We start from the raw sequence: 24,380 nt of genomic DNA, 5'->3' as shown, positions 1-24,380 counted from the left end.
ATCAACCTTCCTTTCAATTCTTCTCTCCAGCTTTATTACATGACAACATTCTCAAAGTCCTGATAACTCTTTTAATAAGGTGAGTTTGTTTATCCTTGGATGGGGGGAAGAGGGGAAGAAAAGAGTGATGTATCAGCAGTTGTTCTAAGTTAAAGCAGAAGAGAAAGACGACTGTCAAAGAATTTAAGACTATGATAATCAAGATAGGTGATTGGTATTCTACATAAATTTTAAACAACGTTAGCATACAAGATTTATCTGTTTACTACTTCAGGACAAGATTTGTTTGTTTATGGTGGCAGCAGTAATTCCATCAGTTTCAAAGGACTTTTGCTTACAATTATGCCTTATTTTTTAAATTTGGTTTACATAGAACACTCAGATTTTCTTTGTTTTATTTTTTCCCCAAGAATTTTGATTCAGAGCAATACTATAGTTGAAGTGGTTTTTGTGAGTTTCTTTATGTTTGTTTTGATATCTAATTGGGACAAGGTGTGATCTTCTGTAGACTTTCTGGTTTCTGGAAATTATTTTTTCATTTTTCCATGCCATAAATCCCCTTACATTTTTCTCCTTTTATAGTGAAAATATCCTATGGAAAAGAGGAAGGAATAGTTTGAGTAAATATGACAGGAGGTTTTAGAAAACCACCATCCTCTTTTCTCCTCCCCTTTTTTGCACAGCATAAATTACTTTTGGTGCAATAAGAAACACAAATCAGTCACTGTTTCTCACTCAATTTGTCTGCTTCTTCAGACCCTGCTGCCCATTGACCTCTAACAGGCCTTTATACTAGAACAGTGAAAAAAAATGTATTCATGGGCAAATAATAATAATATGCTTTATATTTCTAGTATCTGTGGTGGTAGAATATGAAATGCAATAAAGTTGGACTAGCAAGGAAGAGCCAAAGGTAGAGATCCAGGAAGCAAGAAATATGTCATAAAATTCTCAACAAATTTTTATTGAACACTTTTTATGTTCAGGAACCCAGGTGACCACTGGTGAAATTACAAAGGTGTGTAAAATGCAGTCCTTATGTTTGATGAACTTAACAGTCAAATGTAAGAGACACACTCACATACCCAAATAATAGCACAAATTATAAAAGATACTCGAAGATGACTTCAGTGATATAAGGGTGTCTACAGAGTGTGTGTGTGTGGGGGGGGGGTTGGTTATTTGTTACTAGCTTTATTGAGATATAATGTATTTGTGATAAAAACGCACCCACTCATCATGCACATTTGAATGGTTTTTAGTAAATTTATATGATTGTGCAATCATCACCACAATCCAGTTTTCGATTACCATCACTCCAAAAAATGTCCTTGTGTGCCCATTTACAGTAAATGTCCGTCTTCTACCCCAGGCCTCAGAAGCTCATTGATCTGCTTTGTCAGAACAGCCTTGAGTCTAGGGCTAATTTGACCTCACTACTGAGACAGTGCCCTTCTGGGGACTTGACCCAGTGCTGGTGGGAACATGAACTATTCTTAGCTCTGGATGGATAATCCTCTAGGGACTTTTCCTGCTGCCCCTTTCCTGTGGCTCTTTCCTCAGCCTCGGTAGTTTCCTCACCCTCAGCCTAAAACTCAGGAGGGGCTTCTCTGCAAACCTCTGAGAGCAATGGCCTCTCTCTGTGAGGCTCTCTCTTCTCTGAAGATTCCCCCATTAATTTCAGTTGCTTTGTCCTCAAGCTCTCAGCTCAGGCTCCTCAACCCAGTGACACTACTGGGCTTGGTTTGTCTTCCTCCTCCCCGTGTTGTGGCCTGTGAGCTGTGGTAAATCTAGTTTCTATTATTCCATTATGACTAAGAAAACAAGTTCTAGTTTTAAGGGTTTTTTTTTTTTTTTTTACTCCCATGCGCCACCTACCTATGGCCAGTTCCATACAATAGAATTAATTCTCAATAAATCAGCAGTGGATTGATCCAGTTTTGAGATCAAACATGGTAAATACATATACACACACAATATATGTGTATATCTATACTTAAAAAGCATAAAAACAATGATGAATCAGTGAAAACCTCTACATATTGTTATAAACTACAATATTTGCCACATTATGTGAACCTAGCAGCAACCCATCCCTTTCCAGTTCACACGTAGATAAATGTTATCTTGGAATGGGGATCAAATGATTAGTTTGTTTTTAGATTTTTTTAATGAATTTATTTTGTAACCTCTTGCATGAGGTTGCAAGTTTGCCTAGTGGAGAAGAGAATAGCAGCAATAGAAGAGTGGAAGTGCTGAGTACCACAGCCAACATCCTGTATGATGTACTTAACTGTATGCTCTCATCCAGACAACTGCGTTTGTATTCTTGCGATATTTTTGAATGATATTTACAGACCAATAAATGTGTTCTTTTATCAGGATTTTATGGTTCCTAGTGACAGAAATCCCCACCCAAACTAGTTAATCATAAAAGGGACTTAGAGGACTTCCTTGGTTGTCCAGTGGTTAAGACTCTGTGCTTCCACTGCAGGGGGCACAGGTTTGATCCCTGGTCAGGGAACTAAGATCCCACATGCAAAAAAAAAAAAAAAAAAAAAATTATATCTATATATAAATTTTTTTTTTAAAAAGGGACTTAGACGGCTAGCTAAACTTAAGGTCTACTTTCAGATGTGGCTGGATATAGAACACCAAAAAATGTTATCAGCTTCCTGATTTTCTTTCTCCAATTCTGGCTCTGCTCTTTTTTCTGACTTCATTCTCAGAAGATTTTCCCATCCTAGTTGCAAGATGGTTGCCTGGGGCTGTATATTTCCACTTCATATTTCCATGTATTCCAAGCAAAAGTCCCAAGATTCACTCTGGATCAGCTGAGGTCATATGTCCACCCTGACCACTTTGGCAAAGGAAGTGTAATGCTCTGATTGGCTTAAGCCAAGGTCATGTACTTTACCTTAGACTGAGGGTAGAGTTCTTCTCAGATCATGTGACCTGAGGCTGGAAATCAGACTATGGTTAGAAGTTGAGTGAATGGCTGCTGGAAAGGCAAGTAATAAATGTGCTCTCTGTACACGAGATGTAACCGTAGCCAAATAAGTTTACATTAAATCCACTTCTAACCATATTTTGACTATGACAGCCTGTATTATTTCCTCCTCCACTCTTGCCACCAACACACATATAGTCTTATTACCCTAATTAGCTGAGGGCTGATTATATTGTGTAAGAGAGAACAGATAAGGAGAATATATAATCAGACAATGGAAATCTTGGAAGACCTCATAGAAAAGGGAGGACTTTAATATCAAGAGATAGAAGGCGATGGACATTCCAGGGAAAGAGAATGTCACAAAGGAAACAAGCTGGAAAATATAGAACAATAAATAGTTCAGTGAAAGTACAGATTGGGATCCAGGGTAAGATTGTAAAGAGGCTGAGGGAAGGTCATGCAAGTTCTTGAGCCTCAAGCTAAAGGATTTGAATTACTCTGATGTGCTTAAGGCATAGGTCAGCAAACTTTTTCTGTAAAGATCCAGATAGCAAATATTTTAGGCTTCGCAGGTCAAGAGGCAAAATCATGGATATTATGTAAGAACTTACACAGCAAGAGAGAAAACAGGGACTTCCCTGGTGGTGCAGTGGTTAAGAATCTGCCTGTCAATGCAGGGGACACAGGTTCGAGCCCTGGTCCGGGAAGATCCCACATGCTGTGCAGCAACTAAACCCGTGTGCCCCAACTACTGAGCCTGCGCTCTAGAGCCCTCGAGCCACAACTACTGAGCCCATGTGCCACAGCTACTGAAGCCTGAGTGCCTAGAGCCCGTGCTTGGACACCAAGGATCCTGCTTGGACAGTCAGTGTTGTGGGACAAGGATGGTTCTCAGTAAGGCAGTGTCTGTCAATTAACTTGTCCTCTAGCCTGGTTCCCAAGACTTATCTTTAGTATTAGAGTACTGGGGAGACAATGAAGGAGGGATTAAAACTGCGCTGACAGATTAAGAACCCTTGGAATTCGAGATTTCATCAGTAACAGGAGACTTGCTCTTGACACAGATCTCAGTACCCTTGACTCAGGTATTTACCACCTTTGGGCAGGTGTTGGCAGCAGGGCACATGCATGTCCCCAAAAGTGAGGGCCTCCTTAAATTTTGTGCCTTGACACCATGGTCCCAGCCCTGGTTAGCAGTCATAGACAGCAAGATGGCAATTTCAGTGACAACTAGATGCTAGTAGGAGGAGGAAAATGGTGAGTTCCATAGGAAGCCATCATGGGTTGTCTTTGAAAATTTCATGAAAAGATAGTCACCCCATGAGCACATATGGGGCAAATGTGGGGTGGCCTCAGAATATGCCTTGTTGCCTTATATCCTTGGTGGCACATGGTGGGCTAAAAATACATATAACAATGACTCAAACAATCATACATTTAATTACATATGTAGACTTAGGTGTTATATAAATACATGAATTCCTCTTCCACAAATCAAATTATATTTGGTGTATTACATTCCTCCTGGAAAACTACAGAGAAGTTGCAGCCATGCACCTATGTTATTTCCCACTTAGTGTTTGCTTTATAATGAAGGAAAACGAGCATATTTCTTAAGGAATAGGTGTAGTGATAGCAGTTAGGAGAATAGCAAACAGCAATGGCCTGCTGCCTTGGAAACAGCCTGGTGTCCTAGCAACAAGCACATTCATTTGCCTGGCCTGCCCTGTGGAGTTCTGTCAACACAGGTAAAGGGCTTGCCCACAGAACTTAAGTGACAGCCTTTCTGTTCCAGAGTAAAGCTAGGCCCATCTATGTAAACTTGGAAGTGGATGAGAAACCAAATCATTCTGCCAAGAAGCCAGTGGTTTGGAAGCTAAAATGTCAGCAATGTAGGAGTTAAATTTATTCACATCTACTCTTCATCTAGATGGTCTGGACATAAGTTTCTTTCTTTATTTGTTCGCTCTCCTAAAGGAAGGATCAAAAATATGGTGGCCGTGGCTAAAGCCATGACTATGGCTCTGCCCCCTAGGCTTTCTTTGGGTTAAGAATTGTAGTATTTTCCCCAAACTTCGTTTGACCTCTGCCTCTTTGTTTGAAGCCACAAAGGCTAGGAGAAAGAGGGCAGGACAGTGGCAGTAATTTAAATGTGGTAGCTTCCCTTTTCCCACATATTTTAATTATAATCGCTAAATTCTGTGAGAATGATTGAGAAGATTTTTGATCTGGAAAATGTCCAAAATATCTCATGAGACGCATAGGAAATTTCAAACTATTGGAACTAGCTATGGGATAGCATGAAGGGCAAATTTCCTGAGGTCAGGGAAGAAACTATATATATATATATATATATATGCTTTATATATATAATTTTAATGATTGCATAAAAAGAAATTAAATACTTAAATAAAACTTTTATTCCTTTAGAATGGTTTAACTCTTTTATTAGTGAGTGTCATAGTCTAGTAGGTCATGTACACACATATGCAAAATGTTTAAAAGTTTTTCATAACTAAATCAACCAGAAGGCAAAAGAAAAATAATGAATCTTAGCTGTTAGTTTCTAAAAGAAATTCAGTCTTTCATTTTGCCTCAAAATGATATCATAAAGTTCTAGTGAATTCATATTTTAAAAAACTAACAGGGACTTCCCTGGTGGCATAGTGGTTAAGAATCCGCCTTCCAATGCAGGGGACACTGGTTTGATCCCTGGGCCAAGAAGATCCCACATGCCACAGAGCAACTAAGCCCGTGTGCCACAACTACTGATCCTGCACTCTAGAGCCCGAGAGCCACAACTACTGAGCCCATGCACCACAACTACTGAAGCCTGCATGCCTAGAGCCCGTGCTCCACAACAAAAGAAGCCACCACAATGAGAAGCCCATGCACCGCAATGAAGAGTAGCCCCTGCTCGCCGCAACTAGAGAAAGTTGTGCTCACAGCAACAAAGACCCAATGCTGCCAAAGATAAATAAAATAAAATAATAAATAAATTTTTTAAAAAACTAACAAAGTGTAATGAAACGAATTATAAAGTTAGTTTAAAAATTCAAGTGGATGCCTGAAAAATGTCTTTGGTAACTGGGGAGATAGTTGTTTATAGCAACATGTTGAATAACTATGCTGTGATCATTATGACAACTTAGGATTTTAGAATGAAGTCTTACACAGAAGGAAATAATTCCTACATCCAAGTTGGGGAACAACCAACCAATTTAGAGATTAAAACTATAAACCAATGGTATTATATTTCAGTTGATTACATTAAAACATATTTATTTATTTATTTAGGCTGCAACGGGTCTTAGTTCCCTGGGATCTAGTTCCCTGACCAGGGATTGAACCCCATTCCCCGGCATTGGGAGCATGGAGTCTTAGCCACTGGACCACCAGGGAAGTCCCTCAGCTGATTACATTTAATTGATTAGTAAAAGGAAAGCACAAACAGATGAGGCTTTTTTGGAGTATGATTGACAAGGAAAAAACAAATGATACTGAGTGATGATATAACGCAAGTTTCAGCAGAGCATAAGGAGAACCTAGGAAATAATCACAGGTAAAGCCAATAATATAAGGCAGAGAGTCTTGAAGAAGATAGCGAAAGAAAATCTTTGTTACAAGTGAATAAAGAGAAAGTTATGTGTGTGTATGTTAATAGCTTAAACACCCAAATATATTTTACTTTAAGCAATGCCTTTAATTAAATGTAAACAGCAAACTCAGTAGTATGTCAACTTCTATTTTAGTAACATGTTTAAAGGAGATTACAAATCTCCTAGTAACGATGTAGCCAGAGTTTTTCCTGGAAAAAAACAATATTTCTCTTCAGCAGTTGTTTCTGAAAGACGATGTATTTGTGGAAAATGAAATTTAACACCGAAGAGGTATTATTTTGCAGGCAAAGTATGTGAATGTTAGCTTGCGTTATGCTCATCGAAATGCATTTAATTTTCCAAAGGACAATTCTACACAAGGTTCAACCAAAGGTTTAACAAAAGTTTCAAAGTCCTGTTAAAGATTTCCTAAGAGTCCTCATCTCATTTGCTTCCATTTTACTTCTGCTTCTCTGTGGTCACTACTAACGTGCAAGAAGCAATTTTGCAAGCATTTATGTGGCTGTGAGCCATGTATGAGTCAATTAGATTGCCTATTTTTTAAATCTCTCTAACAGTTTATGAAACAGACTAACGCCTTCTTTCACACTGCATCAGGCCTGGATTCTGCCCTTTTGAGGAAGAATACATTACACCAAAAAAAAAAAAAAAAAAGAAAAAAGCATCTTGGTGAGATAAGGGCAGATAGTACCAAACTCTTCTCCCTCTCCTTTTAAAAATGATCTATAAACTCTTCTTGAGATCTATTTGAAACACACATGCAATGCTCAGAAAACAGCAATTCTTTAGTAACAGGGCCCAGCAGACTCCCCATCCCTAACCATCCCCTTAATGCCTTATTCTTCTAGATTTGTTTATTTTAGATCAACTAAACCATGTTGCTTAACAAAATTGCAAATAACTTCCCATGAGAAACCCACTTTCCATGAATACAGGTCTCTATAGATAGAAGAGAAGGTCAGGGATGTAAAACACAGTCTGTTCAATATTAATCTAGGCCAGTATTTACCTAAATATAATGAACCAATAAAAAGAGTAGCATGGATAACACAAAAACAGGGGGTTTAAAAAATGCTTTAATTGCCTTCGAGGGCAGCAGACTTGCCTTCCTTCCTCTTTTCTTCCTTCCTTCTGCCCTTCATTCCTATGTGCTGATGCAGCTAATATTAGTATGAGTTTGTATTCCCTGAGCACAGGGCAGATGCTGAGGCTACCAGTGACGAGAAGTGGACTAATAGTGTGCTGAAAAAAATTCAACCTGGAATTTCTGCTTCGTGAACTTACTTGGCCTTCCTTAGTAAGACAACTGGATGCTATTTTACTCTACATATACATTCTGTATTAGGCAATATAGCAATTGATGTTGGCCATTAGTTACATTGGAGCAGGGATAGGACCTCCTTTTGCTCATCATTATAGCCCAAGAATCTAGCAGAGCATGGCATACAATAGGTACTCAATAAATACTGAGGGATAAAGTGGCTTTGGTTTACGCTTTCTGAACATTTCCAAATGCAAATAAAGAAAGAAAACAGCATTGAAATAGCCATGCTAAAGCTATTTGCCCTTACCCAAACACACCATGTTCTTTACATCTCCCTGTATTTTGACCCATTGCTTACTCAGTGTAGAATTTTTTTGAACTAGCCTTTTACCTACAGATTGCTACTTAAACCTCAAGTTTCAGATGGAGGAATAACACTTCTGTGACGCTTTGACAGACTCCTCTGTTTTGTGATGTTTCTTCCTACACACATAGCATCCTGTACTTACAGCTCTCTTATGGAGTTGTGATTGCTTATTGGCCTAAAAAGATGCCCTCTCCCTAAATTGTGAATTCCTTAATAGTAGGGAATACATCTTTTCATCATTGTAGTCCCAATCCTAACATGGGTCTGATTTGTTGGGATATATGCAATGTCCATTGAATAAAAACTATTTCCTTTCACATTCCAACAGCAAAATCAGACACCTGATCAAGCAGTCGGGTTATAATATGATGCATCTTATAGTAGAAATATGATACAGTGAGAGTACAAGGGAGGGGATGATTACTTTTTCCTGGAGGTTGGGATTAGGCTGTATAGAGAAGATAACATTTGACCTGTCCTTGGGACATGAGAAGGAGCTCACCAAGTGGATAATCTAGAAGAGAGAACACAATGAGAAAGGACAAGAAGATTTAAAAGTACAGAGTATGGCACTGTAATTCTGCTTCCAGACAAGATGGCATAACAAGAAGCAGATTTATCCTCTCACCTGAACCAACTGAAAAAGCAGACAAAATATATGAAATGATGTTTTCAAGATATTATACACAGGTGACAAAGGACAGTGATGGATGCAAGATGGGAAACAAGATGAGCCCTGTGACTGTCCCAACTTACCTGGAGTTTCCAGGCCATGGTTCAGGGAGAAGGAACCCAATCAAGGCTCACTGGTCTCCCTGACCAGAGAGATGGAACTAGGAGTCTCAGGAGGCTCCATTTTCCTTGAACCTGAAGAGATTCCTTCTGGAGTCTACAGCTGAATGCTGATTAAGATATTCGTGTGAAGAAACTACCTGAGGCTGGAGAAAGAACAGCCAAAAGGATTAAAAGGAATAATCTCTGGAGTTAATCCATTGATGAAAATGGTTTCTGTTTTCATAGCCAGAGTGGAAAGCCTCATAATTCACAGAGACTGGGCAGAAAGGTTTTGCATCAGTAGTGGGACAAAATTAGCCCTAGACACAAAGCTGCTGTAGTTCCACCTAACAAAGCTCAAAAGCAGGAACTGTGTATTAGTTTTTTATTGCTGTGTAACAAACACACACACAAACAGCAGTTTAAAGCAACAATAAATTTATCTCACAGTGGTTGTAGGTCAGGAGTCCAGGTACAAGTTAGCTGGTTCCTCTACTTAGGGCCTCACCAGGCTGAAATGAAGTGAGGGTATTGGCTGGGGCTATGATTCTCATCTGAGGCTTGGAGTCCTCTTCCAAGATCATTCAGGCTGTTGGAAGAATTGACTTTCTTGCAGTTGTAAGAAAGAGATCCCCATTTTCTTGCTATCTGTTGGTCTGGGACCACTTTCGGGTCTCAGAGGGCCCCCAGAGGCAGCAGACCAGCAGGAGTGTGGCCTCTGATGCTTAATCTTCTTTAAAAGGCTCCTTTGATTTGGTCAGGCACACCTGGGATGGTGCCTCACTGCCTGACCTAGTTCTAAATGCATATAGAGGAAATATTTAAGACAACTATATTAAAAACAGGGGATGGGGCTTCCTTGGTGGCACAGTGGTTGAGAATCTGCCTGCCAATGCAGGGTACATGGGTTCAAGCCCTGGTCGGGGAAGATCCCACATGCCACGGAGCAACTGGGCCCGTGAGCCACAACTACTGAGCCTGCGCATCTGGAGCCTGTGCTCCGCAACAAGAGAGGCCGCGATAGTGAGAGGCCCGCGCACCACGATGAAGAGTGGCCCCCGCTCGCCGCAACTACAGAAAGCCCTCACACAGAAACGAAGACCCAACACAGCCAAAAATAAATAAATAAATTAATTAATTAAAAAAAAAAAAAAACAGGGGATGGTAAAAGGATATAAATAGAAACATGGTTTCTACACTTTATTTAAACTGATAAATTGTCAACCCCAGAAAGCTGTGATAAGTTCTACATATATAAAATGTAATACCTAAAAAAATATACGAAATGATATGTGCAAACACACCATGGATACATAACAATGGAGTTGTAAAACAGTTCAAATAACCCATTGGAAGACAGGAGAAAGAACACAGAGAAGCAAAAAAGAAAGAATGAACATAAAACAAAAAAATGGCACATTCAAGTCCTAAAATAACAATAATTACATTAAATGTCAATGGTCTAAAATACTAATCAAGACTTACTGTAAAGTTAAAATAATCAATACAGTTTAGTATTGGTGGAAGAACAGACAAATAGATCAATGGAACAGAATAGAGAGCCTAGAAATAGACTCACATAAATATAGTCAACTGATCTTTGACAAAAAAGCAAAGGCAATAAAATGGAGCAATGATTGTTCTTTCAACAAATGGTACTGGAACAACTGGACATCTACATGCAAAGAAATGAATCTGGATACAGACCTTACACCCTTCACGAAAATTAACTCAAAATGGATCACAGACCTAAGTGTAAAATGCAAACTATAAAACTCCTAGAAGATAACATAGGAGAAAACCCATGATCTTGGGTATGGTGAAGACTTTTTAGATATGATGACACCAAAGGCATGATGCCTGAAATGAATAATTGATAAGTTGGACTTCATTAAGATTAAAAACTTCTACTCTGAGATAGACAATGTCACAGAATGAAAGAAAATATTTGCAAGTATTTTGCAAAATATCTGATAAAGGACTGTTATCCAAAATATAGAAAGAATTCTTAAAACTCAACAATAAGAAAATGAACAATCTGATTTTTAAAAAATGGGCAAAAGACCTTAACGGACAACTCTCCAAAGAAGATACACAGATGGCAAATAAGCATATGAAAAGATGCTCAACATCATATGTCATTAAGGAGTTGAAAATTAAAACAATAATGAGATACCACTACACACCTGTTAGAATAACCATATATTTTTGAAAACCCTTAAACATTATATAATTATTTGGTCTCTTATACTAGATACTAGAGTAAAAAAATTTTTCCTAGCTTCCTCTTTTAATACAAGTGAAAATAGTACAGTCTTTACTTGTATATTGACAGACACACACACAAATACATATAAACACATGCAGATTAACAGACTATGAAGTCATAGACCTTGTTCAAAATTATGTTTCTGTCATATACTAGCTTCCTGACATGTATAAGTTAATTCATATTCTGAGGTTCAATGACTTTATCTATACAATGAAGATATGTCAGAGGGTTATGATAATTAAAATAAGATAATCAAATAAAATTCTATGGATGTACAAGGCACATAGTAAAGGCTTAATAAATATTGATAAATAAATATTCATTAAAATTATAAATTTTAACTATTATTACTAAATTCATCCAACACCTTTCTCTGCATTTTCTTCCATATAATTTACGAAGTTTAAAATTAATATATCTTAATGAAATATCTATAGCTGTCTCTTAACTGTGAAAAAATACAAAACATATTTTTAATTTTTTAATCTTTTTGAATGCTTCAATTTGGAAAATCTAGTCATTAGGCTTTAATAGTGAGAAAATGAATAATGAAGTGAACAATCCACTTATTAATGATTGTGTTTTTAATCTTACACAAATGCCAATTCTTAGTCATTATGAATGCATTTTCCCTCTCCCAATTGCCAATTTAATGAAAAATGCATAAAACTCCAGTTTATTTCGAGTGCAAGCAATTGAGATAATCAAATAATTGAAAAAATTTGTACACTTCATATTTTCAAAGAAAATCCCAATCAAAATGCATTCCAAATAGTCAAGCTGATTTGGAGAACTTTTTAATTTTATTTTATTTTACTTTATTTTATTTATTTTATTTTATTTTATTTATTATTATTATTATTTTGGCCACACCACATGGCTTGTGGAATCTTAATTCCCCTACCAGGGATTGAAACCAGGCCCTCAGCAGTGAAAGCACTGAGTCCTAACCACTGGACCACCAGGGAATTCCCCCAGAGAAATTTTTTAAAAAAAAATTCCGGGTAGCTTCTATGAACAGTCATGTTCCTATTGATACATGATGTTAAAAAAGATGATGTTGAAGCTCACTAAAAATCTTTGAATTATTGATATAAACTGTACTAAGTAAACTATTTTAAAATATAATTTAGGACTTCCCTGATGGCACAGTGGTTAAGAATCTGCCTGCCAGTGCAGGGGACACAAGTTCGATCCCTGGTCCAGGAAGATACCACATGCCGCAGAGCAGCTAAGCCTGTACACCACAACTACTGAGCCTGTGCTCTAGGGCCCACGAACCACAACTACTGAGCCTGCATGCCACAACTACTGAAGCCCGCTCACCTAGAGCCTGCGCTCTGCAACAGGAGAAGCCACCGCAATGAGAAGCCCATGCACGCCAATGAGGAGTAGCCCCCGCTCACCACAACTAGAGAAAATCCCTGCACAACAACGAAGACCCAACGCAGCCAAAAATAAATGAATAAACAAATAAATTTATTTTTAAAATAAATAAATAATAAAATATTTGTCCTAGGGTTCTGTCTGTCCATTTTTTGTTTCTTTCTTTCTTTCTTTTTTTGTTTTGTTTTTTAATATAGTTTTTAGCACTTGTTATCAATGGTGGATTTGTTTTTTGGTTTGGTTGCTCTCTTCTTTCTTTCTTTAAACTTTACTTTTTAATTTTTTTATTGTTAATAATTATTTTTAATTTTTTTTTAATAACTTTATTTTCTTTCTTTCTTTCTTTCTTTCTTTCTTTTTCTCCCTTTTCTTCTGAGCCATGTGGCTGACAGGGTCTTGGTGCTCCAGCCAGGTGTCAGACCTGTGCCTCTGAGGTGGGAGAGCTGAGTTCAGGACATTGGTCCACCAGAGACATCCCAGCTACACGTACCATCAAATGGCAAAAGCTCTCCCAGAGATCTCCATCTCAATGCTAAGACCCAGATCCACCCAACAACCATCAAGCTACAGTGCTGGACATCCTATGCCAAACAACTAGCAAGACAGGAACACAACCCCACCCATTAGCAGAGAGGCTGCCTAAAATCATAATAAGGTCACAGACACCCCAAAACACACCACCAGATGCGGTCCTGCCAACCAGAGAGACAAGACCCAGCCTCATCTACCAGAACACAGGTACTAGTCCCCTCCACCAGGAAGTCTACACAACCCACTGAACCAACCTTAGCCACTGGGGGCAGACACCAAAAACAACGCGAACTACGAACCTGCAGCCTGCGAAAAGGAGACCTCAAACCCAGTAAGTTAAGCAAAATGAGAAGACAGAGAAACACACAGCAGATGAAGGATCAAGGTAAAAACCCACCAGACCAAACAAATGAAGAGGAAATAGGCAGTCTACATGAAAAAGAATTCAGAGTAATGATAGTAAAGATGATCCAAAATCTTGGAAATAGAATGGAGAAAATACAAGAAACGTTTAACAAGGACATAGGAGAACTGAAGAGCAAACAAACAATGATGAACAACACAATAAATGATATTAAAAATTCTCTAAAGGAATCAATAGCAGAATAACTTAGGCAGAAAAACGGATAAGTGACCTGGAAGATAAAATAGTGGAAATAACTACTGCAGAGCAGAATAAAGAAAAAAGAATGAAAAGAATTGAGGACAGTCTCAGAGACCACTGGGACAACATTAAACATACCAACATTCGAATTATAGGGGTCCCAGAAGAAGAAGAGAAAAAGAAAGGGACTGAGAAAATTTTTGAAGAGATTATAGTTGAAAACTACCCTAATACGGGAAAGGAAACAGGCAATCGAGTCCAGGAAGTGCAGAGAGTCCCATACAGGATAAATCCAAGGGGAAACACCCAAGACGCATATTAATCAAACTATCAAAAATGAAATACAAAGAAAATATATTAAAAGCAGCAAGGGAAAAACAACAAATAACATACAAGGGAATCCCCATAAGGTTAACAGCTGATCTTTCAGCAGAAACTCTGCAAGCCAGAAGGGAGTGGCAGGACATATTTAAAGTGATGAAAGGGAAAAACCTACAACCAAGATTACTCTACCCAGCAAGGATCTCATTCACATTTGACAGAGAAATTAAAACTTTACAGACAAGCAAAAGCTAAGAGAATGCAGCACCACCAAACCAGCTCTACAAAAAATGCAAAAGGAACTTCTCTAAGTGGGAAACACAAGAGAAGAAAAGGACCTACAAAAACAAACCCAAAACAATCAAGAAAATGGTCATAGGAACATACATATCGATAATTACCTTAACTGTGAATGGATTAATTGCTCCAACCAAAAGACACAGGCTTGCTGAATGGATACAAAAACAAGACCCATATATATGCTGTCTGCAAGAGACCCACTTCAGACCTAGGCACACGTACAGACTGAAAGTGAGGGGATGGAAAAAGATATTCCATGTAAATGGAAATCAAAAGAAAGCTGGAGTACCAATACTCATATCAGATACAATAGACTTTAAAATAAAGAATGTTACAAGAGACAAGGAAGGACACTGCATAATGATCAAGGGATCAGTCCAAGAAGAAGATATAACAATTATAAATATTTATGCACCCAACATGGGAACACCTCAATACACAAGGCAACTGCTAACAGCTCTAAAAGAGGAAATCGACAGTAACACAATAATAGTGGGAGACTTTAACACCTCACTTACACCAATGGACAGATCATCCAAAATGAAAGTAAGTAAGGAAACACAAGCTTTAAATTTGATTTATTTATTTATTTATTTATGGCTGTGTTGGGTCTTCGTTTCTGTACTAGGGCTTTCTCCAGTTGTGGCAAGTGGGGGCCACTCCTCATCGCAGTGCACGGGCCTCTCACCGTTGTGGCCTCTCTTGTTGCGGAGCACAGGCTCCAGACGCGCAGGCTCAGCAGTCGTGGCTCATGGGCCTAGTTGCTCCGCAGCATGTGGGATCTTCCCAGACCAGGGCTCGAACCCGTGTCCCCTGCATTGGCAGGCAGATTCTCAACCACTGCGCCACCAGGGAAGCCCGGAAACACAAGCTTTAAATGACACATTAAACAAGATGCACTTAATTGATATTTATAGGACATTCCATCCAAAAACAGCAGATTACACTTTCTTCTCAAGTGCGCACGGAACATTCTCCAGGATAGATCACATCTTGGGTCACAAATCAAGCCTCAGTAAATTTAAGAAAATTGAAATCATATCAAGCATCTTTTCTGACCACAATGCTATGAGATTAGAAATGAATTACAGGGGAAAAAACATAAAAAACACAAACACATGGAGGCTAAACAATACGTTACTAAATAACCAAGAGATCACTGAAGAAATCAAAGAGGAAATCAAAAAATACCTAGAGACAACTGACAATGAAAACATGACGATCCAAAACCTATGGGATGCAGCAAAAGCAGTTCTAAGAGGGAAGTTTATAGCTATACAAGCCTACCTCAAGAAACAAGAAAAATCTCAAATAAACAATCTAACCTTACACCTAAAGGAACTACAGAAAGAAGAACAAACAAAACCCAAAGTTAGCAGAAGGAAAGAAATCATACAACTCAGAGCAGAAATAAATGAAATAGAAATGAAGAAAACAATACCAAAGATTAATAAAACTAAAAGTTGGATCTTTGAGAAGATAAACAAAATTGATAAACCATTAGCCAGACTCATCAAGAAAAAGAGGGAGAGGACTCAAATCTATAAAATCAGAAATGAAAAAGGAGAAGTTACAACAGACACCACAGAAATAGAAACCATCCTAATAGACTACTACAAACAACTCTATGCCAATAAAATGGGCAACCTGGAAGAAACAGACAAATTCTTAGAACAGTATAACCTTCCAACACTGAACCAGGAAGAAATAGAAAATATGAACAGACCAATCACAAGTAATGAAATTGAAACTGTGATTAAAAATCTTCCAACAAACAAAAGTCCAGGACCAAATAGCTTCACGGGTGAATTCTATCAAACATTTAGAGAAGAGCTAACAACCATCCTTCTCAAACTCTTCCAAAAAATTGCAGAGGAAGGAACACTCCCAAACTCATTCTATGAGGCCACCATCACCCTGATACCAAAACCAGACAAAGATACTACAAAAAAAGAAAATTACAGACCAATATCACTGATGAATATACATGCAAAAATCCTCAACAAAATACTAGCAAACAGAATCCAACAACACATTAACAGGATCATACACCATGAGCAAGTGGGATTTATCCCAGGGAGGCAAGGATTCTTCAATATATGCAAATCAATCAGTGTGATACACCATATTAACAAATTGAAGAATAAAAACCATATGATCATCTCAATAGATGCAGAAAAAGATTTTGACAAAATTCAACACCCATTTATGATAAAAACTCTCCAGAAAGTGGGCATAGAGGGAACCTACCTCAACATAATAAAGACCATATATGACAAACACACAGCCAACATCATTCTCAACGGTGAAAAACTGAAACCGTTTCCTCTAAGATCAGGAAGAAGACAAGGATGTCCACTCTCACCACTATTATTCAACATAGTTTTGGAAGTCCTAGCCATGGCAATCAGAGAAGAAAAGTAAATAAAAGGAATCCAAATTGGAAAAGAAGTAAAACTGTCACTGTTTGCAGATGACATGACACTATACATAGAGAATCCTAAAGATGCTACCAGAAAACTACTAGAACTAATCAATGAATTTGGTAAAGTTGCAGGATACAGAATTAATGCACAGAAATCTCTTGTATTCCTATACACTAATGATGAAAAATCTGAAAGAGAAATTAAGGAAACATTCCCATTTACCACTGCAACAAAAAGAATAAAATACCTGGGAATAAACCTACCTAAGGAGATAAAAGACCTATATGCAGAAAACTATAGGACACTGATGAAAGAAATTAAGGATCATACCAACAGATGGAGAGATATACCATGTTCTTGGATTGGAAGAATCAATATTGTGAAAATGACTATACTACCCAAAGCAATCTGCAGATTCAATGCAATCCCTATCAAATTACCAATGGCATTTTTTACGGAACTAGAACAAAAAATCTTAAAATTTGTGTGGAGACACAAAACAACCCAAATAGCCAAAGCAGTCTTGAGGGAAATAAACGGAGCTGGAGGAATCAGACTCCCTGACTTCAGACTATACTAAAAAGCTACAGTAATCAAGACAATATGGTACTGGCACAAAAAGAGAAACATAGATCAATGGAACAAGATAGAAAGCCTAGAGATAAACCCATGCACCTATGGTCAACTAATCTATGACAAAGGAGGCAAGGGTATACAATGGAGAAAAGACAGTCTCTTCAATAAGTGGTGCTGGGAAAACTGGACAGCTACATGTTAAAGAATGAAATTAGAACACTCCCTAACACCATACACAAAAATAAACTCAAAATGGATTCAAGACCTAAATGTAAGACCGGACACTATAAAACTCTTAGAAGAAAACATAGGAAGAACACTCTTTGACATAAATCACAGCAAGATCTTTTTTGATCCACCTCCTAGAGTCATGGAAATAAAAACAGAAATAAACAAATGGGACCTAATGAAACTTAAAAGCTTTTGCACAGCAAAAGGAAACATAAACAAGACGAAAAGACAACCCTAAGAATGGGAGAAAATATTTGCAAACGAATCAACGGACAAAGGATTAATCTCCAAAATATATAAACAGCTCATGCAGCTCAATATTAAAAAAACAAACAACCCAACCCAAAAATGGGCAGAAGACCTAAATAGACATTTCTCCAAAGAAGACATACAGATGGCCAAGAGCACATGAAAAGCTGCTCAACGTCACTAATTATTAGAGAAATGCAAATCAAAACTACAATGAGGTATCACCTCACACCAGTTAGAATGGGCATCATCAGAAAATCTACAAACAACAAATGCTGGAGAGGGTGTGGAGAAAAGGGAACCCTTTTGCACTGTTGGTGGGAATGTAAATTGATACAGCCACTATGGAGAACAGTATGGAAGTTCCTTAAAAAACTAAAAATAGAATTACCATATGATCCAGCAATCCCACTACTGGGCATATATCCAGAGAAAACCATAATTCAAAAAGACACATGCACCCCAATGTTCACTGCAGCACTATTTACAATAGCCAGGTCATGGAAGCAACCTAAATGCCCATCAACAGACAAATGGATAAATAAGATGTGGTGCATATATACAGTGGAATACTACTCAGCCATAAAAAGGAACGAAACGTGGTCATTTGTTGAGGCGTGGATGGATCTAGAGATTGTCATACAGAGTGAAGTAAGTCAGAAAGAGAAAAACAAATATCATATATTAATCCATGTATGTGGAACCTAGAAAAATTGGTACAGATGAACCGGTTTGCAGGGCAGAAATTGAGACACAGATGTAGAGAATAAACGTATGGATACCAAGGGTGAAAGCGGCAGGGTGGTGGGGGTGGTGGTGTGATGAATTAGGTGATTGGGACTGACATGTATACCCTGATGTGTATAAAATTGATGACTAATAAGAACCTGCTGTATAAAAAAATAAAATTAAATTAAAAAATTAAAAAATAACAGTATATAATTTATTGTGTATTAAGTACCTCTGTCAACCTCACACATTTCAAAAAAACCCATATACTATGTGTGCAGAGACTTTAAAAATATGCTTTGCATAGACTAAAAAGCTGAATTACCCAGTAAGACTATATTCCAACTGGCCTTATCTGAAACAGAAGATATATATATATGCCTCTTGAGCTGTAGTGATGATTGGATATGACTTCTGAGAACTTGAAGACTGGTATTTATGGGCAAAGTATTCTAGAAATAGCTGAGGAAAGATTTTTAGCTTTTCAAATTTAGTCTTTAAAAGTTAAGATGTACCATGTATATTTGTGGAAATATTTTGTATTCTTAAAATACCTTTAAATGAACATGGCTTCATTGAAAATAATGTGAACAGATTGAATCATCTTGTTGAAAATAAAAAGCAGAGGAATTAGTATAGGGGGTAAAGGACTTTTAAAAATAATTTGCTTGCAGTATAAGTCAAATCATTATGCTATACACCTTAAACTTATACAGTGCTATATGTCAAGTATATCTCAATAAAACTGAAAGAATAAAAATTCCTGAAATGCCAACTGCTTTTCTCCATAAAGTAAAAAAGAAATTTGAAAGAAATATAAGCTAAAAAAGGTATCAACTTTTCCAATTAAAACTAAATTATTAAGGTGATAAATCTTACAGGTGCATATAAAAAGCAATATTAATAACTAACATTTACTTAGAGTTCTACAACTTATTATTTCTTATCAGTTATCTTATTGTTTTTCAGAACCATCTGAGGCAGGCATTATCATAATCTTCATATTCCAGATGAGAAATCTGAGACTCAGAAAGAATAATCCTCATTTTCATTATTTAACTTTTCTGCCAAAACACAACAAAGATAGTTTTCCCTTTCTTTAGGCAGTAAGAGCTGTTTTCTGGTTTTGCAGTGTTTTGTTTTGTTTTTTAAAGTCCCATGCCAGGGAAATAACAGTCATAAATAGTAATGAGAGGATACTATTTTCTTCACCATTGAAACAGCAGCTATTGCTGCCTTCTTAGGACTAAAAACAACCTAACAAAACTCTCCACTATTCTAAGATCCAGAAATAGAGATCAAGTCGATCTTGGCTCCCTCAGGAATTTAGGTTGGCATTTAGGGAGTGGGAGTGTGTGTACTCTGGCATTAGGGGTCACTCTGATGCTCAGTCCCACTGATGTTTACTAGAACATTAGTTTTGGGGAAGTACAGGACAAGGAAACAGTCTAGAGGTCCTAAAATGTAAGAAAAAAATACAACCAAGATTCCATACAGGATTTCAAATTTCAAGTACCACTATAGAATCCTTTCTAAAATTTTTCTCTTTTGCTAACGTGAGATTGCCTTGTTTTGGGAGGGCATATGTTTCAGTCACTACACAGCTCTCAACTTGTTCTGTAAGCCACTTAGTTCTGTTTTTAGAAACACATAAACTACTGTAGTTATCTGACAAAATTAGATTTAGATATGTGACTGGGAGTGTGAAATGGGGTACTTCCAGTTCATGAATCTGGAGAGCTTATATTGAAGAAGATTTGGGAAAAGAAGTTTTAGCATGGATAAAGAAAGACATTACATAATTATAAATGGGTAACATCTAAAAGATGTAACAAACCTAAATGTGTATGCACCTCAAAATAGGGCTTCAAAATATATGAAACAAAAGCTAGTAGAAATAAGCGAGAAATCCACATATATACATGAAGACATCAACATTTCTTTCTCAGGAATCAATAGAACAATTTAGTATCAATAGTGTACAAAAGAACAATATTATCAACCAACCTGACCATATTTACATTTATAGAATATTCCACCATCAGCAGAATACACTATTTTTTCAAATGCATATGGAATATTTACCAGAATAGACTGTAGTCTGAACCATAAAACAAATCTTAACAAATTTAAAGAATTAGAAATAGGCAAGTTCATAGAGACCAGAAAATAGAATAGAGATTACAAGTGGCTGAGGGGAAGGGAGAGTTATTGTTTTAAGGATGCAGTGTTTTTATATGGGATGGTGAAAAATGAAAAAGTTCTCGAAATAGAAAGTGGTGATAGTTACACAATATTGTGATTGATACTTAAGGCCACTGAATTGTACCCTTTAAAATGTTTAAAATGGTAAATTTTATGTTATGTATATTTTACCACAATAGAAAAAATCAGTTGCGGAAAAAACCCCACACATACACAGTATATAATCTGACCAGAACAGAATCAAATGAGAAAACAATTTTAAAAATCAGGAAAATCCTCAAATATTTGAAAATTAAACAACGTACTTCTAAATGAACCACTCGCCAAAGAGGAAATTTCAAGGGAAATTAGAAAATATTTTGAACTGAATGAAAATACAACATATAAAAATTTGTGAAATGTAGCCAGAAGAAAATTTATAGAACTGAATGCTTGTACTAGAAAAGAACAAGAGTTTAAAATCAGTAGCCTAAGCTTTCAGTTTAAGAATCTAGAAAAAGGGAACAAATTAAATGCAAATCAAGTAGAAGGATGGAAATAAAGATAAGAATGAAAATCAATAAATTTGAAAACAGAAAACTAATAGAGAAACCAATGAAACCAAAAGCTGATATGTTGAAAAGATTAGTAAATTTTATAAATCTCTAGCCAAACTGACCAAGAAAAAAGAGATCATGTAAATTGCCAATCTCAGGATTGAAAGACAGTACATCACTAGAGACACTATATACATTACAAGGACAATAGATTATGATGAAAAAAATTGATTCTCAGAAATTAAAAAGTTAGATGAAATAGACAATTCTTTAAAAGACACAGATTAGCAAAGCTCCCTCAGGAAGAAATAGATAACCTGATTATCTACTGATAATAGCTTAAAACTACTGAATTTATAGCTTAAAACTTTCAACAAAGAATACTCTAGGTTTCACTAGTGAGTTATACCAAACATTTAAAGATATTATAACAATTCTACACAAACTCTATGACAAAATGGTAGAGGAAGGAACCTTTCCCAACTTGTTGTATGAGGCTAGCATTACCATGATAGTGAAACAAAGAAGAAAAAAGAAAGAAAGAGGGAGAGAAAGAGGGAGGGAGGAAATATAAACATAGACACAAAAAACCTTTAAAAAAAGTAAATTGAATCCATCAGTATATAAAAGTGATAATATTTAATGGTAAGTTGGGGGTTTATCCAAGGAGTGGAATGTTGGTTTAACATTTAACAATCTATGTAATTTATCACATCAACAGAATAAAAGAGAAAAACCACACAATTATCTCAACAGATGCAGAAAATACGTCCATACTTGAATTTTTAAAAAGCTTATCAAGCCAAGAATAGAAAAAAAAATCACCGTTTTAATAGAGGACACCTGTAACTAACATAATGGTGAAAGACTGAATGTTCCTGTAAGATAGGTAAAAGGGAAGGATGTCCATCCTTATTGCTTCTATCCGATACTGTTCTGGAGGGTGAAGCCAGTACAGTAAGACAAGATAAATAAATAAAGTAAATGTAGATAGAAAAGAAAGAAAGAAATCTGTCTCTATTGGCTATCAACAGACAGACTATCCCAAAGAATGTGTAAAACAGCTACTGGGACTAATAAGTGAATTTAAGAAAGTCATAGGATTCAAAGTCAATGTACAAACATTCATTGTGCTTCTATAAAGTAACATAAACTATTAGAAATTGAAATTTGAAAAGAGTAGTATTTACAATAGTGTAAAAATATGATATATTTTGGTATATAATATACATGTTAAAAATTATAAGCTATTGATGTAAGAAATAAAAGATCCAGATAAATGGAAAGCATACCGTATTCATGGATTGGAAGGCTTAATATTATTAGAATGTCAATTCTCCCCACACTGATCTACAGATTTAATGTAATCCCATCATAATCTCAATAGTGTATTTTGTAGAAATTAGCAAGCTGATTCTAAAATTTATATGGATAAACAAAGGCTGTACAATAGCCAAAACAACTTTGACATAGAAGAAAATTTATATGACTTGATTTATACTTATTATAAGGCTACAGTTATCAGGAGAGTGTAGTGTTGGTAAATATAAACATATAGATCAATTGAATAGAACAGAGAGTCCAGAAGTAGATCCATACAAAATTGGTCAATTGATTTTTGACAAAGTTGTCAAAGAAATTCAATGGTGAAAGGATAGTTTTTCAGCATCTGGTGATCAAACAATTTGACATCCATATGCAAAACTAAAAAAGAACAATCTTTCTGCTGTTGCTTTATAATAGTATAATTTTATTATGGTTTAACATACTTTGTATGATTTTAATTTATTTAAATTTGTCAAGGTTTGTTTTTGCTTCATGTATTTTATTTAAAGCCTTGTTATTAAGTGCATACTCATTTAAGATTGTTATGTCTTCTTGGTAAAGTGACCATTTTATAAATCTGTAATGTCCTTTTTTTATCCTAAATAACATTCCTTGTTCTGAAGTCTACTTTGTCTGATACTAAAATAGCCACTCCAGCTTCCTTTTGATTATTGTTTCTGTGGAATATTTTTTTCCATACTCTTACTTTTAATCTATCTAAGTCTTTATGTTTAAACTGAGTTTCTTGAGACCAGCATGTAGAGTTTTAAAAATTTTAATACAACTACTTCAATCTTTTAATTGGTATATTTAGACCATTTACATTTAATGTAATTATTGGTGTGGTTAGATCTAGGTCTATTATTTTGCTATGTGGTTTTTGTTCTGTTTGCTCTTTTGTTTCCCTATTCCCCATTTCCTTCCTTCTTTTGGATAGTTTGAATAGTTTTAGTATTCCACTCTATTTTATCTACTGCTTTTTTGGTGTTCTCTTTCTCTCTCTCCTCCCTCCCTGCCTCCCTCCCTCCCTTTCTCTTTCTGGTTTTTCTAGGGAAGAATTTCTCAAACTCAGTACAATTTCTATTTTGGACCAAATAATTATTTGTTCTGGACAGCTGTCCCATGCATTGTAGGATGTTTAAAAGCATTTCTGATCTCTACCCACCAGATGCCAGTTGCACCTCTTCCCCAATTATGGCAGTCAAAATTGTCTTTAGACATTGCCAGTTGTCTCCTGGTGGGCAAAATCAGCCCAAGTTGAGAACTATTGCTCTAAATAATACAACAGAAATACTTAACATTTCAGAGTATAGTTAGAGTAATGTTTTACTATTTAATATTTAGAAGCTTTACAATCATATAAGTCTCTTAACCTCCTCCCTTTATATTATACTTGTCATATGTATTAATTCAACATGCATTAAAAACCCCACAGTTTTCTATGTTTACTCAGATTTTACTGTTTTTGTTCTTCTTTGATTCCTGAAGTTCCAGGTTTCATCTGGTATTATTTCCCCTCAGTCTGCAGAACTTGCTTTAGCATTTCTTTTAGTTGGCTGTATGTTCTCTTAGTTTACCTTCATCTGAGAATATCTTTATTTCTCTTTCACTCCTAGAGGATATTTTCATTGGATTTAGAATGCTTGGTCAAAAGTTTTTTCCTATCATTTTGAAGATGTTCTACTGTCTTCTGGCTTCCATGGTTTCCAA

Source organism: Balaenoptera ricei, chromosome 14, assembly GCF_028023285.1.
Source record: "Balaenoptera ricei isolate mBalRic1 chromosome 14, mBalRic1.hap2, whole genome shotgun sequence".
Lineage (NCBI taxonomy): Eukaryota > Metazoa > Chordata > Mammalia > Artiodactyla > Balaenopteridae > Balaenoptera > Balaenoptera ricei.
Note: the sequence above shows the minus strand (reverse complement) of the source record.